This window comes from Lycorma delicatula, chromosome 8, assembly GCF_047948215.1.
Source record: "Lycorma delicatula isolate Av1 chromosome 8, ASM4794821v1, whole genome shotgun sequence".
Classification (NCBI taxonomy): Eukaryota; Metazoa; Arthropoda; class Insecta; order Hemiptera; family Fulgoridae; genus Lycorma; species Lycorma delicatula.
The window spans coordinates 132,655,246-132,674,973 of record NC_134462.1 but is presented as its reverse complement, the minus strand read 5'-3'; the positions used below and the strand labels follow the sequence as shown (position 1 = coordinate 132,674,973).

General features: G+C 30.3%; 1 protein-coding gene across 4 annotated transcripts in view; it reads right to left on the bottom strand.

Annotated features, from left to right (window-relative positions):
* LOC142329075 (uncharacterized) overlaps window positions 1–19,728 on the bottom strand; it is a 459,789-nt gene that overhangs the window by 292,218 nt on the left and 147,843 nt on the right. For 2 of the 4 annotated variants that reach the window (XM_075373397.1, XM_075373399.1), the window contains exon 2: window positions 10,803–10,861. The exons of the other annotated variants lie outside the window; for them this stretch is intronic. The gene's annotated coding sequence lies outside the window, so the exon portion shown is untranslated. The remainder of the gene's footprint in view (window positions 1–10,802; window positions 10,862–19,728) is intronic. 4 annotated transcript variants of the gene reach the window in all.

Here is a 19,728-nt window from a genome sequence, read left to right as displayed (position 1 = left end):
ACTTTTTCACATAAAAAATAGCAAATATTATGACGTTTTTTTAATATAAGTAATAAAAAAATTCCAAGTAAACTAATTTACATTACGTAATTATAAACATAAAACTTCTTTTTTTTTTTTTGTTAATCCGGATTTTATTTTAATTAATCATTCTAATCCTACGAATATTATCATTCTGACAATTATTTAACATTATCTAACTGTACTCTACAGAGAGTGATGATATATTTATACAAACTCTTAATAAAAATTTTAATGAATTTTTTTATCTATTTAGTAATATTTTTGTATGTGAACAAGGGCATTTTAAATAAATACAAAAAAGATCTAAGAAAAAGAAAAAAGCTTCCGGTTATTCAATAAGTAAATAAAATTAATGACAGGAAACTTTGAATAACTGGATTATTCTCTAGACGATTCTTATTTTACCGTAAATGGAATGAATACATTTATTAGATGCATAAACAATACAAATGTGTGTTATTTAGTGTAAAAGTTGATTAGGTTAAGATTACAGGAATATTCATAAGATAAAAAAAAATTAAACGATTTTTTTTTTTGAAGGGGCGAAAAACGCTTTCGTGTTATCGGCCGGAAAACCCCACAAAACAACTAAAACTACATTAAAAACCTAAAAAATGAAATAAAAAAAAACGTACTATTAATAGCACAGCTAAACTATCACTTAAAACTAGTATCACAGTCGTAAACTTAAAATAAAAAAAGGTTTATTTTAAATAAACGTAAACATAAAAGATTTGAAATTTCACTAACATAAATAGAATTTAAGAAAGTCCAAGAAGAGTGTAAAGGGCCCTTTCTCGGATAACGGAACCATTAAAGAACTTGCTTAAAAAAAAACCAACACTTATAAGAAAATAAAAACAATCTAGAAATATTATTTAAATTCTGTGTATAATACTGATTCGTCGGAGAAATAACAACACCTGGTCTAATAAATTTTTATCATTACTTAGAATACGTCGAATATTCTTTGGTAATTTAAATTTGCAACGTAACGCCGCATAACATATGAAAACCACGAGTATGGGCTCACAGTCAAGCGGCAGTCGCATTGTACGTGTAGTGGTGCGTTTTCTGCAGACAAAAGATATCTGTGAATGAGATTCTGGTATGGCCTAACTACAATCGGCAGAGGACCATTTCCTCTCGACGAAATTTGCTGCATGAGGAGTCCAATAACTAGACGGTATCTTTAATGTGCCGAAGTTTATTAACTACTGTAGCAGTCCAGTCGCCTTCCCGATTTACTCGAAAATTGTGTTTTGTAATTAATAAAGGCGGATATATTAAAACGATTCCTGTACAAGTTTATACGAAATCTGGGGGATGGTATGCCTCGAGTTCGTTTTTAAGGGCAACGGGTGCCCCGGTGCTCACCAACCATGTTAATTTGAACCAATATCTGTTTCGGTTCCGCCTGACAGCTGTGCGTCTGCGAGGAGATCCAATCAAATGAACACCTAATGTTTGACTTGGGGAGGGCCAGAGACCGGGCTACCCTGGAACTTGGAGGTCAAGGGGAAAATTGGTCGCTCACAAATGGCAATGTGTCAGACCGTGTGGGAGTTCCTTGATGCGGTTGCTATGTTCAACCGACAGCAGTGGTTTACTTAAGGGAAAGACTCCTACTAACGCACTGCTATCAAAAGCTAACCTAGAGATATACGGCTGACCGCCAGCTAATTAAGGCTCCAAGAGCTTTAATATGATGGGACAGGTACTTGCTGGTATTCAGCGACCTAGACGGGGCAGCGAATTGTCTAAACGAAATAAATTTTAATTTATGGATGTCATATATATTTTTAGTAGTTGACAGGGTGCGTCGACCCATTTTACTAAATATATGACAAGTGAGCGGTTGAGACACGTAAGCCGGTGGTGTATGGCACCGCGCTTAGTCCGCTCACGCTGTTAGGTAAGCTCAAGGAGCTATTTAGGACACCTATCATTAAACTGTTTCGAGGCTCAGTAGCCGTTTGTGGCACAGACATTCGGTCTTATGTTTTAGAGCGACCGATTGGAGTAGTGGCGGGAGAAATGCCAAGCAAACCAACGCGAAGTAGTAACACGAGTGGTGAAGGACGGTTGACTTCATGCGTCTTTAACAGCGGAATCTGCACGTTCATTACCCGGAATTCCAAGGCGGTTAGGGATCCAGCAGAAACTCACTTGTGTGTTGCGATGGTTCAAATGAGCGATTGCATAGGTAGATTTCGGTGGCGATAAAATGTTTAGAATACAAATCTAAAAGCTTGGAGAGCATGTCGCTACAAATAAAGGTGACGGTATTTTGGGTTAATGATATTCAAAGCATTATTTATAGCGTACACTTCAGCAGTTCCTTTTAAATCGTTTAAAATAAAAGATGACTAAACTACACTGATTTTATTCTGATTTACGAAAACCCATCACTTAACTTCAATATAACGGCTTTGTTTTGTATCATAATACATTTTTTTTTTTTTAATTAATTCATAAATCCCAATTTAAAACTTTTTTTTTGTTTGACAGTGGTTCAAATAGTTAATTTACAAAAACCTAATGATTAAATTAAAAAATTACAAATTACTATTTTAATTAAAAATTACTATTTTACAAAAAAAATAATTACTGTTTTTACTCGACTAGACAAAGAGAAAGGTTTTTTATTTGTTTAATTTTCTTTGTATTTATAACATAAAAACAAATTTTTCGTAATAAATAACAAACAATTGATTTTAAATATGCAGATAAATAAAGTTTTTAGAACAAAGCGAAAACTGTTAAACAAGACACCGATTATATTAATCTGATCGAAAAATCAATATTGTTTGAGTGTCATGAACTGGAATATCAAACACATGAAAGAAGGATTTCATAAATGTACTAATTGTATAAATGCATTATTGGGTTTCGTAACAACATTATGCATAAATCTATATAAAAAAATTCAATCATCGTTTTGTGTGTGCCCTAATAATTCAAAAACTACGTTACCGATTTCGCTGAAAAGTTCATAATTTATTATATTTCTCCCAGGAGTGTTTACATGTTATTAATCCCATAATATTCAATATTTAAATTAAGTAACATCTGAGGTAGTCGATACTGACATAGACAACGATCGATATAGATGATATTTCTCGATATATACAAAGACATTAAATTTAGAAAAAGAAGTTTCACGTTATTTATTTATACATTTTTTTATGATTTATAGTAGTGAGATCAGATAGTCATGCATCAAAAATCTTAACTAGAATTCTATACAGAAGAATTGAGAGGAGAGTGGAGGAAGTGTTAGGAGAAGACCAATTTGGTTTCAGGAAAAGTATAGGGACAAGGGAAGCAATTTTAGGCCTCAGATTAATAGTAGAAGGAAGATTAAAGAAAAACAAACCAACATACTTGGCGTTTATAGACCTAGAAAAGGCATTCGATAACGTAGACTGGAATAAAATGTTCAGCATTTTAAAAAAATTAGGGTTCAAATACAGAGATAGAAGAACAATTGCTAACATGTACAGGAACCAAACTGCAACAGTAGCAATTGAAGAACATAAGAAAGAAGCCATAATAAGAAAGGGAGTCCGACAAGGATGTTCTCTATCTCCGTTACTTTTTAATCTTTACATGGAACTAGCAGTTAATGAGGTTAAAGAACAATTTAGATTCGGAGTAACAGTACAAGGTGAAAAGATAAAGATGCTACGATTTGCTGATGATATAGTAATTCTAGCCGAGAATAAAAAGGATTTAGAAGAAACAATGAACGGCATAGATGAAGTCCTACGCAAGAACTATAGCATGAAAATAAACAAGAACAAAACAAACGTAATGAAATGTAGTAGAAATAACAAAGATGGACCGCTGAATGTGAAAATAGGAGGAGAAAAGATTATGGAGGTAGAAGAATTTTGTTATTTGGGAAGTAGAATTACTAAAGATGGACGAAGCAGGAGCGATATAAAATGCCGAATAGCACAAGCTAAACGAGCCTTCAGTAAGAAATATAAGTTGTTTACATCAAAAATTAATTTAAATGTCAGGAAAAGATTTTTGAAAGTGTATGTTTGGAGTGTCGCTTTATATGGAAGTGAAACTTGGACAATCAGAGTATCTGAGAAGAAAAGGTTAGAAGCTTTTGAAATGTGGTGCTATAGGAGAATGTTAAAAATCAGATGGGTGGATAAAGTGACAAATGAGGAGGTATTGCGGCAAATAGATGAAGAAAGAAGCATTTGGAAAAATATAGTTAAAAGAAGAGACAGACTTATAGGCCACATACTAAGGCATCCTGGAATAGTCGCTTTAATTTTGGAAGGACAGGTAGAAGGGAAAAATTGTGTAGGCAGGCCACGTTTGGAATATGGAAAACAAATTGTTAGGGATGTAGGATGTAGAGGGTATACTGAAATGAAACGACTAGCACTAGATAGGGAATCTTGGAGAGCTGCATCAAACCAGTCAAATGACTGAAGACAAAAAAAAAAAAAAAAAAAAGTAGTGAGATCGGTGAGGTTTGAACTCTGGTAAACATTCTGACAATAGCGAAGCATTGTCGGCTCCACTAGTTAACTATAAATTATATAAATTATTACAAATTAGCTTGGACCCCCGCTGTGTTCGTTATTCTCATGGTTGTGAAAATAATAATGATAAATAACAATTAAAACCAGGAAAGCTCTTTTTCCTCCAACGTTTCCGTCGTTCCTTATGTAGAATCTTTAATGACGCTTCTGGCGTAAAAGAAGCTACAGTTCGAATCTGGACGTAGCGCTCTTGGTCAGCAGCTAACTTAGAATTATGCAGTTCAGTTGTTTCAGAGGACCGAGACACTCTCATTATTTTCGCAGACTTTGAATAATAGAAAGGTTCTATATCTTTCTTGAAGACATATTTTTTTTAACTTTTGACAATCTAATATCGACAGCCAAAATAAACAAATCAAAGCTCATAAAAGTTAATTAATGTGCTTATTTAAGCTAATAATAATAATCATATAATAAAATATTTAAAAGTATATACACCTGAACCAGGAAATATATTTCTGTTACCATAGTAACAGAAGTATAATGAAATAAAAGGATTAATTTTGTTTCTTTAAAAAATATCTTTAATATCTTAACCCCCGTTAGGAATATCGTGATAATTCTAATTGGAGATAATAACCAAGCCTCTAAGGTATAAATCTATGAAGTTTTATTAAAATCTGTCCAGTAGTTTGTACGTGATGTACGCACAAGGACAACCCTGGTTATTTCTTTATTATATAGATAAATAATCATGAAAAATAAACAAAAAATTACGATAATCTCAAATACATTTAATAAATCAATAAATTTGAAATTTTAATTCAGATTGCGAAATTTTCATTAATAAGTAGTTATCGAATTGATTGTCCTCGATGGTGTGTGTGCGCGCGTGCATAAAAAACTGCTGCTTGTGTACATATTATATAAATATTTATTTGAATAAAATTTGTTTTTTTTTTTTCAATCCGTGTCATCGAAAGGAATGTTGCCATCAAAAAATTCGTATATTTATTTTTTCTTTTCAGTAAATATTCTATCAATTTTTACGATAATCTATTGTTTAAAAAATCTGATGTGAAACACATGACTTCCTTGTATGCCTATTAAATTACGTATACACATTTTTTTTAAAATGAAAAGTACATAAAATTTTGTTTCATTAATAACTTATGATATATTTTTATTTTTTAATTGTTATTATTGAATTATTTATGGTAAAGGTTTTTTTTACAATCAGAGGTTAATAATTATTAATAAATCAATATATCGAAATTAAAAAAAAAGTTAAAAAAAGAAAGGAGATGAAGTATGATTCGAACCGATGTCTTCCCCTTTAAGATCTAAATATTTCATTAGGCTATAACTCTGGAACCAGTGAAAATAAGTACCACTTATGTTATATCGTTGAAAAGCTCTCAATGAGGACTTATTGATGCAGTTAAGAAAAAGTCGAAAATCTAAATTGTTTTGTATTAAGTGCACGCGTTACATACGTACGTGCAGACAACACGCCGAAACTGGTTAAAATGGATTCAGGGATGGTCAAGATGGATATTTCCGTTGAAATTTGAAAACCGAAATTTTTCGCGATCACTTTACTTCATACAAGAAAGTAAAAAATAATTTTAAAGATATTTTTCTGAAGCAGAGAGCTTCATGGTAATGAAACATAGATAACGCAAAAAAAAACAGTGAAAAAAAGATTAAGACCGTTAAATTATGGTGACAAAAGGACCTTGAAAATTCAAAATAAATGGTCTTAAGAAATTACAAGAGAGGAGGAAGATTGTGTCAGAATGTAGCAAAGAGACGAACTAGATTGGTGGCTCATCCAATTTTGCTTAAGGTATTGGTATAGGAACTAAAAGAGGGTAAAATTTATACTAAAAGACAAAAATTACAATTCGTAACACAAATGATTAAGTGTGAAGTAAATATGAGGTTAAAAAATTAGCACAATAAAGAAGGAAATGTAGGAAAACATCAAACCAGTCAAAATAGAAAATAAAGACGGATTCAGTGAAATAAATCTCCTATAGTCCAGTTTTCCCCCAACTTTTCGAACAAAATTAAGGTATAACATACGATCGCATTTTGCAAATGGGTGTGGGGGGTGAAATTGATTTCTTTACGTCTTGAGGTTGGTGTACGAAAGTAAAATTCACTTAAATTATGGTTTTCTTATATATTTATTTATGACGTAAAAAATATTGTGATTCGAAAATCTTCAAAATTGCTAAAACAATTTCATTGAAATCTCGATATTATCTAGTAATGTATCTGAAGTTGTGCACGTGAAAATTTGATAAAGATCGGTTGAGTCGAAAGTCAAGCTGAATTTAAGGTAAAAAACATATGAGCAGGGTAAGTTAAAAGCGTGGTTCGTTATGATACTGCAAATTGGAACTTGATTTTTCTTTATCAGCGGTATCTACTGTTATCAACATTGATCGGCGTATTCAGGTAGCGTTTCCTACTTTGAGGGTCATGATGACTGGAAATGGTTATTTTTTTTTGTATAAGGATTATGTTGAACGTGTAGTAGTAAGTGGTGTGTTTTTCATATGCGTTTATGCAGCGAGTTGAAACTTGATGCTTGTGTGCAAGGTCTACTGGTTAATCGAATGTACATAGTGCGTTGTACTCTAAAAATCAGTGCGTTTCTGACTGCGAAATAGTGAGGTCATCGGAATTATTAACTTTTACGGATTTTTTGTTACATTATATTAAATTTATTTTTTAATTATTATTATTTATAATTGTGTATAAATTTATTTTTTTTTAATTTGCTTCTTGATTGTTTACTCTTTCGTTTTTTATTTATTTTTTAATTCGTTTGCTTTGTAAAATTATAAATTAAAAAAGGTTTTTTAAAAAAAAATAAAATAACGAAAAGTCGGTCATCTTGCGTAGAACTGCGCAGGAGTCTTTTCTTTTTAGTTAGTTTCAATAATGCCGTACTTGTGTTTGAATCAATCAACGTCGATAAAATAAAATTAAAAAAAAATAATGATACAAAATTATAAAGGTTAAATAAAATAAATTACACGGAATCAATATAAACATTAAAAAAAAATATTGACATTAATGAGAAAAAATGATGAAATAAGGACTGACCTGAGTTATAATGAACGTGCTTAATAAGGGGAAAACATAACCTACTTACAAAGCAAAATGATTGCTGAATACAGAAACGTATAAAATGATTAATAGAATCAAGAATGTTAAGGAAAGAAGAAAAATAAGAAAGAAACTAAAAAAAACCACAAAAAACCGTACTAATTACGAGTAACTATATTACATATGTATTATAATCACTTAAAAAAGTAAATTTTTTTTAACTTTTTTATTTCATGAAAAAGTTAAAAAATTTTGTAAAGATTTTTTTTTTTTTAAAACTACAGATTAAATGGAAAATCGTTTTTTAAGGTGCTAAACAAATCCGAATTAGGATAAATATAAATATACTATACCAAAATAACACTAGAACACATTTCGAAATATATTTTTTGTGTAATTATGGATATGTTAGTATATACAATTAAACTAATAAAAATAACATTTTTTTTTTTTTTGTCTTCAGTCATTTGACTGGTTTGATGCAGCTCTCCAAGATTCCCTATCTAGTGCTAGTCGTTTCATTTCAGTATACCCTCTACATCCTACATCCCCAACAATTTGTTTTACATACTCCAAACGTGGCCTGCCTACACAATTTTTCCCTTCTACCTGTCCTTCCAATATTAAAGCGACTATTCCAGGATGCCTTAGTATGTGGCCTATAAGTCTGTCTCTTCATTTAACTATATTTTTCCAAATGTTTCTTTCTTCATCTATTTGCCGCAATACCTCTTCATTTGTCTCTTTATCCACCCGTCTGATTTTTAACATTCTCCTATAGCACCGCATTTCAAAAGCTTCTAATCTTTTCTTCTCAGATACTCCGATCGTCCAAGTTTCACTTCCATATAAAGCGACACTCCAAACATACACTTTCAATAATCTTTTCCTGACATTTAAATTCATTTTTGATGTAAACAAATTATATTTCTTACTGAAGGCTCGTTTAGCTTGTGCTATTCGGCATTTTATATCGCTCCTGCTTCGTCCATCTTTAGTAATTTTACTTCCCAAATAACAAAATTCTTCTACCTCCATAATCTTTTCTCCTCCTATTTTCACATTCAGCGGTCCATCTTTGTTATTTCTACTACATTTCATTACTTTTGTTTTGTTCTTGTTTATTTTCACGCGATAGTTTTTGCGTAGGACTTCATCTATGCCGTTCATTGTTTCTTCTAAATCCTTTTTACTCTCGGCTAGAATTACTATATCATCAGCAAATCGTAGCATCTTTATCTTTTCACCTTGTACTGTTACTCCGAATCTAAATTGTTCTTTAACATCATTAACTGCTAGTTCCATGTAAAGATTAAAAAGTAACGGCGATAGGGAACATCCTTGTCGGACTCCCTTTCTTATTAGGGCTTCTTTCTTATGTTCTTCAATTGTTATTGTTGCTGTTTGGTTCCTGTACATGTTAGCAATTGTTCTTCTATCTCTGTATTTGAACCCTAATTTTTTTAAAATGCTGAACATTTAAAAATAACACATACAAATAAATTCCAAATAAAAAACTGATTCATCAAAAAGATTATTATAATTTTATTATGTTTTAAGAATTACAAAGATAGATTATAAGGTTTATTTATTTAAATAAATCTTACATTATCCGCTTAAAAATAAAAATAAAAAATTGAACCAACTTGATGTAAAAATTGATGAAACCCACTGTTAAAAAAATAAACCTCTCTATTACAGTTGATATTTACTTAATTTTAACAAAATATGATAAAGGATTTTTTTTAGATAATTATTCACCATAGCTTCAAGTTGACACAGAAATTTTTATGAGATTTAAAAATTACATATCTGACTGGGATTTGAACCCGGGACCATCAGCGTAAAAGAAAATCTTTCTATTGGATGAGTGATGATTTTTAATGACGGAAGAAAAAAAAATCTTATAATGGGGGATTTTTAAATTGGGAAATGGCTACAAAAGATTCATAAATATTTTTTTTTTATTATAATTTTATCGATTTGGATGTTCACAGGATTGGTTATATTAATGGCATACTACATTTTTTCAAAAAAATTTCGATTTTTTTTTTTTATGCCAAATTAAAAATATTTAATATTTTCTCTTTTGATAAACCATACATAAGTTCAAAAGAATCTACATAATATGAATATAGAATGAAAATTCGCTCCGTATAAAATATAATACTCATGACCGGGGTTCGAACTTCAGACCTTTTGGTACAAACGCTAAGACGATACTGCTCTACTCCAGAGATCGCAGAAAAAAAATTTTGAGATTCAATTTAAATTATTTTTATAATTACTTTCATAGTTGTTTCTACGTATCTTTAATACATTTGCTAAAAACAATAAAAAAAAAAAATTATTTCTCCTAATGTGTACGTTGTAATCAGTTCAATTAACGAACAAAATAAGCAACACCCCCCTCCACAGCTTAATGAGTTAAGGTGGAATGTATAACATATAAATAAGGTGTAGTCATGTACAGATTCGGGCCGATCATTCCTGAGACGTATGGTTAATTGAACTCCAACCACCAAAGTACACCGCTATCCGCTGAATAGTATTCAATTCGTAAAGAACAACAAACCTTTACTAGGATTTGAACCTCACAACCTTCGACTTCGTAAATTAACTGTTAAACAATTGATTTGCGACGACGAGTTAACCGCTAGACCAGCCCCCGGTAGGTTTACATTTATTTGAATGAATAATTTATCTTTGAATATTTTTTTTAAACTCTAATAAATATTTTTAAAATACCGCTTTTAAAGCTCTTTTAAAAGATTTTGATTTTTCAGCGTGGAAAATTTATTGTTTAACATTTGTTATTATGTTTTCTTCAAATCGTTATATAAAAAGAATTAATTGCGCGATGTAGATGAATTGTTGATACAATTTTATAAAAATCAATTAATTTTTTTCTGATTTTAAAAGAAGACAAACAAATAAATATAACATTTATTTACTATACGAATTAATAATTACTATTGTCATAGAGTTGTCCCGTAAAAAAAGTAATTCAGCAATCAATTTTACCATCAAAATAAATAATATTAATAATATTAGAAGTGTATATTTGTTAGTACCTTTATTTAAAACACTATGTTAAAAGATAATATATGTTACATGCATTTGTGTTTCAATAAAAATACGAACCCGAAACCTCGAAAATCAGAACTCGAAATTCTTTGAAGAGCTAAATGCTCCCAGCTGGGCTGAAACAATAGATAACATATCTTTTATACTAATTTAAACTTTTAATATTTATTCCTAAGATTTAAAAATCTCAGAAATCATTTTTTTTTCTACGCTACATTAATTTATTTAAATACCATGCATTTATTAATTAAATTATTAATATATAATTAATTTATAATCGGTTTTATACTTGTTCCAAAATTAAATTTTTATATATTTCCCATTTTTTAAACTGTTTATAAATATTAAATTACAATATAACGATGACGTAACAGAAATTATAATTCATATTCTACAGTCGTCCTGTTTCCGTAAGTTTTCATTAATAGATTACGAATTTAATAAACATTAATTTTAAGCTCATATATATATATATATATATATATATATTATTATTATGCTTTTACGGCCAACATGGGACCACTTAAGTCAATTTTAGTTGGATCTTCTCTGAGAAAAGCGTGTTATTTTACTCTTTCGAGCTGCCCAGTATTTCTTCATCCGTTCAGATCTTGCTTTCTTTTCTTCATCCGTAAACACCCTCTTCGTTGTATTTTGTCGTTTGTCTGTCTTTTGTTTAAATCTAATGCTTTTATCTTTTAGCTTTGTAATTTTTCCAGTTTTATTCTGTAGGTCAGTCAGGGAAATTCCCAATTCTTTCATAACTTCTCTAATTTCTTTTATCCATCCTACTTCTAGCTTTTGGAACCAGAGCTTTTCAATGATATTTCTTGACGGTCTTGTTTGCGGTGTCCTTATGAGATGACCGAAGAAAGAGATTCTTTTTTTCCGCATAGTATCAGTAACAGGCTCTATTTCTCGATACACCACCTCATTTGGCACAATCCACCATCGGCCTTCTTTTTGGTGTTTTTTATTGATACACGTTCTGACAATTCTCCTCTCTATTTTCAGAATTTTTTCAATTCGGTTTTTCTGAGTGATTTTGAAAAGGGTCTCGCTTCCGTAGGTGACTTCTGGCTGTACTACAGTTTTATAATGTTTAAGTATTGTTTTAGCAGAAAGGCATTTTTTGTTATATGTTGACCAAGTTAATTTTTGGGATTTAATCATTTTATTTGTCCTGTTTTGCCATGCCACTTTTTCATTTAAATTATAAGTTATTATTTCCCCTAGATATTTAAATTGTTTTACTATTTTAATTTTCTGATTGTTTACCGTAATGTGCTCTATATATATATATATATATATATATATATATATAAAGACATATTTTACTTAAATATATTACCTTTATTAATCTATTGGGTTAACTAATCAACTATACAAACTTATAAATTAAATTCACTACGTTACACTTAGAATTCTCTAAGCTTCCTCAGGTGACAATGCACATTCATACCACATCATACAAAATTCTCACTTATATACCACTTACTCTTATTATGTAAGAGAATTTAGTATGTAAGACACACACACACACACACACACAAACACACATCTGAATCACCCTACTATTTTTAAACTTCCACGAATTAAAAGATGACTGATTTAACAGAAGATAACGATGTATAATAAACGCGGATAGAAAACACATGGTGTTAAATAAATTTATTTTTTTAATTAAAGTAACTTGTGTTTTTTTTTTTTTTAATCATACCGACTAAAATTCTGCACTTTTTTCATCTTTTTAAACGTTTATATTAGGTTACGCAAAAATTAAGTTATGGATCAATAAAAAAAAAAACAAATCCTTCCGAGATGTTTTCTCAAAAAAATTATACGTAGATGTCGCTTCTGATTAAGATAGTTCTTTGGATTACCGTCTCATTTTTTTTGTTGTTGTTTGCTAGTAAGATATTTATACTCTATCGATTAAAAAAACTTGACCGGAACTTAAATTAAAAATATATTCATTTTTTTTTATAAAAAAAACTAGTTTCTGATGATTTTGGAACACTTTTTTTTAAGTAAATTAGAAACTTTTTACGCGGATCAATGTATGTATGTACAAATACATATTTATTCATATCAAAGGTACTGATAGATTCAAAAAGGTCTTCAACATTTTAAAAGCATATAAAACTTTATTTAGATAACTTACAGATTCGGTTGAGGTATCATTTCTTAACAAAAAAAAACATCAATTTTTACGCTCGTTGTTCGTTAGCACCGAATTCAGCCACAGTAATACAAAAAATGGATACATTTACTGGTTTGTATTAATTTCAAAATTTGCATTGAGCAACTGCAGTTAATGTAATTTTCGTATAGAGTACAGCTGCCTACTGTACTCTATTTTAAATTGAATGCACTGTTAAATTGTTTAAGTTAAGAGGCTGACTCCTGTGATTTGTAGAAAACGACATAAACACGCTTTATTTTTATTTATTTTTTAACATTTAAGGTTAGTCGATGTTCATCAAACCAGGATTTGACACCTCTAAAAACCTTCATCAGCTCATCTTACAACTTCATCCCGTGAAGAGCCCGTGAAAATCAAGGCGACTGAGCTCAGAAAAGAACCCACCGGGTTGGTCTAGTGGTTAACGCGTCTTCCCAAATCAGCTGATTTGAAAGTCGAGAGTTCCAGCGTTCAAGTCCTAGTAAAGCCAGTTATTTTTACACGGATTTCAATACTAGATCGTGGATACCGGTGTTCTTTGGTAGTTGGATTTCAATTAACCACACATCTCAGGAACGGTCGAACTGAGAATGTACAAGACTACACTTCATTTACACTCATACATATCATCCTCATTCATCCTCTGAAGAATTATTTAAACGGTAGTTACTGGAGGCTAAACAGGAAAAAGAAAGAAAGGGATGGTCAAAATGGATATTTCCGTTGAAATCTGAAAACCGAAATTTTTGGCGATCACAATACTTCCTTTTACGAAGTAAAGGCCAATATATGATACATCAATTTTTCTGGAATTTTTCAATGCTAAAATTGTTTTTTTTTTAGTCAGATCGTGAAAAGTCAAGATCTACAAAAATCCTGACATTCAAAATTTGATCCCTTTAGATTAATTTACCCATATTCCGTATAGCTATATAGTCGGAAAAGTATAAGACTTTTTTATAAGTTCATCGGGGAAAAATTTGAAAGATTAAAATCAATGATTTGAATATTTAAAAAAAAGTAATTTAAAAAATGCGAAGAATATAATATGCTTTTATATCAATAAATTATTCATGTCTGTTGAATATGATTTACACAAAATTTTTAAAAAAATGTTAGATCTTGATTCCGTCTTATCGAAAAATAAACATTTTTCAAAAAATCCGTCACAGCGAATGCACAAGCAAGACGCTTTAAGAGTAAGCACAGACATGCTTTATGAATATTATTATTATAATTATAAGGTACAATGCAAAAACAATTTATAACATTATCTTATTATGCAGCGAATAAAATTACGATATTAACACTATTCAGACATTAACACTAAATTACTTGTAAAAAAGAGACATCATATAAAAAAAAAAACATATCAACCTCCGGAAACAAACTTCCCGTTTCCTTTTAATGTCTTTTTTCTCCCTCTTCTTATTTAACATACAAAAACATTTCTGTAACGTTTCCTTTAATTTTGCAACCTAAATAATAATAAAAAAATAAATAAAAAAAAAAAACAACAAAATGCAATTCAATTACAATTAACCTTTTTCTTTCATATTTTTTTAAAGTACTTTTTAAATTAAATGCAACAGTACCGTATTGTTTGTTGTACAAATACTCGCAATTAAAAATTCTTATTTTATAGCTTACAGTATTACGGATACTGTCATTAATATAAGTCTGTATTTTTTAAATTTATTATTTTTTTATCTTCTCACCACTTACTAAAAGAATTAGCACAGAAAATTACAAACAAAACAAAAAGAAAATTAATTGTGGCTAGCGACGAAGGAAATAATTTTGATGCGCAATAACTTTCACCATAAAACTAATAAATAAATTCATTAAAACAACCAAATTTAATTTTCCAATTATTTTTTTCCTGGAATTCAAAATTTCTATATTTATAAAATATATTATTTTTTCATGACCTCAGACATGATATTTTAATTAGGAAGATAAAAAGGATAAAAAAATTCCTTTCGGCACGCCAGAAGGCGAAGATAGATTTTACCGGTGCTAAGTAGGGGATAAGAAAGATTTCCATCACAAAGTTAAGAAAAATTTCAAATTTACTCAATACGACAATGCTTGCATGTGAGAAAAAGTTTCACATGTTTAACAAACGACAAGCCCCATCTTCTTACAAATCCAGCAACATTTTGGTCATCCCTTACCGTAAGGGTTGGTAATATCAAAAATTGTTTCAGACAAATGTTTTAGGAATGTTTAGAGGACCAATGACCGCTTTAAACCGATTCGATACTTTGCCTATTAAGGGAGGTATAATTTTTTTGTCTTCGACACGCCACTTTTTTCACTCCTTGACCCAATGATATCAAAAAACTTTCCTTAGATAAGTTTTAGGCCCTTATCCAAAGAATAGGAGGAACTTTAAACGAATTCGACATTTTACTTTAAAAGAAAGTTATAGCAATATTTTGTTTTTTTTTTCTTCAAAAAGCCCCATCATTTTTTCCACCCCTACGGTCCGATTTTTCCCATTAACGAACGAGATTTTGGGTCATTATATTTTATGTATAAATTTGAAAGTGACTGGCGCAAAATTACGGCAGTTATCGTGTCCACAAGAAAGTGAAATATATATATAAACTTGAAGGCTATATATGGCTAGTGAAGGATGTGAAACGCGAATATATATCTAAATTTCCGGATGTCGAATCATGGTACCCATTACAATAGGTAGCTTCGTTATGAAATCTACCTAATATTCATAAAAAAAACCAGACAATTCCAGGAAACGAAGCCAAGAGCAGTTGACCTCTCTCTTTTCCTGTTTAGCCTCCGGTAACTATCGTTTAGATAATTCTTCTAGAGGATGAATGAGGATGATATGTAATGAGTGTAAATGAAGTGTAGTCTTGTACATTCTCAGTTCGACCATTCCTGAGATGTGTGGTTAACTGAAACCCAACCACCAAAGAACACCCGGCATCCACGATCCAGTACTCAAATCCGTGTAAAAACATCCGGCTTTACCAGGATTTGAACGCTGGAAGTCTCGACTTCCAAATCAGCTGATTTGGGAAGACGCGTTCACCACTAGACCAACCCGGTGGGTTAAGAGTAGTTGATCTAATTTAGCATGTTACAACTACATCTTTTAGCCAGTTTTATACCGTTTTTGTGATATCTCAAGTAAAAAAATTAAAATTCTGTACATCACAGTAAATATCTTATTTGTGTCGTCTAATTATCCTTATATGTCAGGAACTTTTTTTTTTAAACTCTGAAACCTGGTATTGCGATGAGTTCAACGGTTTTATATTCTTCAAGTTTAATAAAAATTGTAATATTAAAGAACCTGCTTTAAATTCCATAAAGAAGGGTTTAAGAAAAATTATTCGTGAACTTTTTATTTTATTTTTTGTAATCTGTCGTCGGTCTAGTTTCATAAACTTTTTATTTTCAATTCTATGAAATTGTCCCAGCTTCTCAACATTTCCCATTCGGCCTAAATTATTGGTACCTTATGTACTATAATCATTATCTTCCTTTAATATTTTTAATTCTTTACACTTTCTTCTAGAATCAATTCCATTGTTCTGGATGCCTTAATATACAGAGTGTACCACGAAGTTCTCCCGGGACTTTCATAAACTATTCTACTCGTGAAAATAATGTAAAAAGTTCTGATAAACCTATGTCCTAAAATTTTTCGCTTGCGAGTTATGTCTAGTGAAATATTTACCTCGGATTTCAGTTTCCTGGGTGAAATGAGATCGTACTGAAATTTTCAGAATGTTAATTAAGGGGCACAATTAGAGATTTCTTATGATTGTTGACCTGAAAAATCGAATATCATAGTGTCCCATAAAAAACTGTCAGGACATGTCCTACTGGTGAAAATAATAAAAAAGGTTCATAAAAAAATATCGCTCTGGAAACGCTTTCTTTTCGAATTATAAGATTTCGCCCGGACTTCAGCTCATCTAATAAAAAAAAGCTCTACTGTAGTTTTTGGGACACAAATTAAGAAGTAGTTGGCGTTTTCTTATATAATTTGAGCTGGGAAATAGGATAAAACAGGTCCCTGAACTGTAATTCCAATAGTTTTTAAGTTATCTGACGTAAAACTTAAAATGGTATAGAAAAAAGGTTCTTTTAGGTTTGTACTAAAATACCTTTGTTAAATGACTAACAAATGCGGAAGATTTAGTGACAAAACATGGAGAGAATTTAATGCAAATAAAACCAATAAAAAGTAACTACAAAATTTAAAAAATCGTGGTTTTCATTGAAGTAAAACAGACGAAAAGTAGAAAAAAAATCTTATTTTTCGTTCTGTACTAATCATTGTTTATAAAACCAAAAATGTACTAATTACTGAAAATAATTTTAAAAGAAATACAAAATCTGTAAAAAATATTTTAGCTGTGTATAATCAATAATTTACACAAGTATAACGAAATAATTACGTAAAAACCTAAATTGAAATGTATATTACTTTAAAAATATTTAAAAAAAAGTTTATTGTAAAGTTGGTAATGCTAACAGCCGGTCAACAATGAAAATTATTTCCTGAAAGTTTCTTCATGGGACACCTGTACATATATTTTTTTTATCAGACCGTATTACTTTTTCTTGGTGACTTTTTTTTTTTTGTCTTCAGTCATTTGACTGGTTTGATGCAGCTCTCCAAGATTCCCTATCTAGTGCTAGTCGTTTCATTTCAGTATACCCTCTACATCCTACATCCCCAACAATTTGTTTTACATACTCCAAACGTGGCCTGCCTACACAATTTTTCCCTTCTACCTGTCCTTCCAATATTAAAGCGACTATTCCAGGATGCCTTAGTATGTGGCCTATAAGTTTGTCTCTTCTTTTAACTATATTTTTCCAAATGCTTCTTTCTTCATCTATTTGCCGCAATACCTCTTCATTTGTCACTTTATCCACCCATCTGATTTTTAACATTCTCCTATAGCACCACATTTCAAAAGCTTCTAATCTTTTCTTCTCAGATTGTCCAAGTTTCACTTCCATATAAAGCGACACTCCAAACATACACTTTCAAAAATCTTTTCCTGACATTTAAATTAATTTTTGATGTAAACAAATTATATTTCTTACTGAAGGCTAGTTTAGCTTGTGCTATTCGGCATTTTATATCGCTCCTGCTTCGTCCATCTTTAGTAATTTTACTTCCCAAATAACAAAATTCTTCTACCTCCGTAATCTTTTCTCCTCCTATTTTCACATTCAGCGGTCCATCTTTGTTATTTCTACTACATTTCATTACTTTTGTTTTATTCTTGTTTATTTTCATGCGATAGTTCTTGCGTAGGACTTCATCTATGCCGTTCATTGTTTCTTCTAAATCCTTTTTACTCTCGGCTAGAATTACTATATCATCAGCAAATCGTAGCATCTTTATCTTTTCACCTTGTACTGTTACTCCGAATCTAAATTGTTCTTTAACATCATTAACTGCTAGTTCCATGTAAAGATTAAAAAGTAACGGAGATAGGGAACATCCTTGTCGGACTCCCTTTCTTATTAGGGGATCTTTCTTATGTTCTTCAATTGTTATTGTTGCTGTTTGGTTCCTGTACATGTTAGCAATTGTTCTTCTATCTCTGTATTTGAACCCTAATTTTTTTTAAATGTTGAACATTTTATTCCAGTCTACGTTATCGAATGCCTTTTCTAGGTCTATAAACGCCAAGTATGTTGGTTTGTTTTTCTTTAATCTTCCTTCTACTATTAATCTGAGGCCTAAAATTGCTTGGTGACATAAACACAATTTTTTGTTTATACAAATATTTTTAAGAATTCAAAATTTATACGATTCGAAATCTTTCATGACAAAAATACTTTCTAAGAAGAAAGCTAAAAAAACATACGGGAGAGTACTAGATATACTGTACAAGTAAACGAAAACGTTTTTGTCAAAACTAATTTACTTTTGTATAAAACTATAAAAATAAATAAACTATTAGAAAATACTGGTAAAAATAAAATAGATGTTTATTTAATCACGGGTGTAAAAAAGAATAACAACCTATACCAAAAGTTCAAAGGATAAAATAAATTTTTTAAGTGCACTGCCAAGTAGTTGACCCCATTAAAGAAATAGAACCGACATCATTAATTATCATGTACTATTAGGTTTGGCGTAGTACCTGCACAGGTGTATGTATTTCAGTTAATGTTAAAGATACTATTAGGTCACCACTATGAAAATATCACACGTTAAACTGGGGTAACTGAAATCGAGTATGATGACTTTAATAATATTAATAAAATAAAAAAACACGGTTTCAAGCCGTAACGATTTGTAATTTGTAATTACGGTTATTCGCACTATAATTAAATACGTTTTAAAATTTATTTATTTTTTTACAAAATGATTAACAAAGAAAATATTAATATAATTTGTATTCGTTAATTTATTTATTAGTAAATCTAATTTTATGGTAAATACAACTAAAACGTCAAAATTGACGATAAAAATAGAGTAATATAAGCTCAAATGAGGTGGGTAATTTGTTTATAGCAAATTTATTACTTGTTTCAACAATAACATATTTAAATCGATCTAAACTATTTATATAGAATTATTTATTACAAAAACCACAAGTTCAAAAAATATATTTTTTTAAAAATTAGATGAAAAATTATAGAATTGTATAAACCATTTAGAAGAAAAATTTTCAAGCCTTTCTTTCTTTTTCCTGTTTAGCCCCCGGTAATTAGAGTTCCGATAATAATTCAGAGGATGAATGAAGATGATATGTAAATGAACTGTAGTCTTGTACAGTCTCAGTTCGA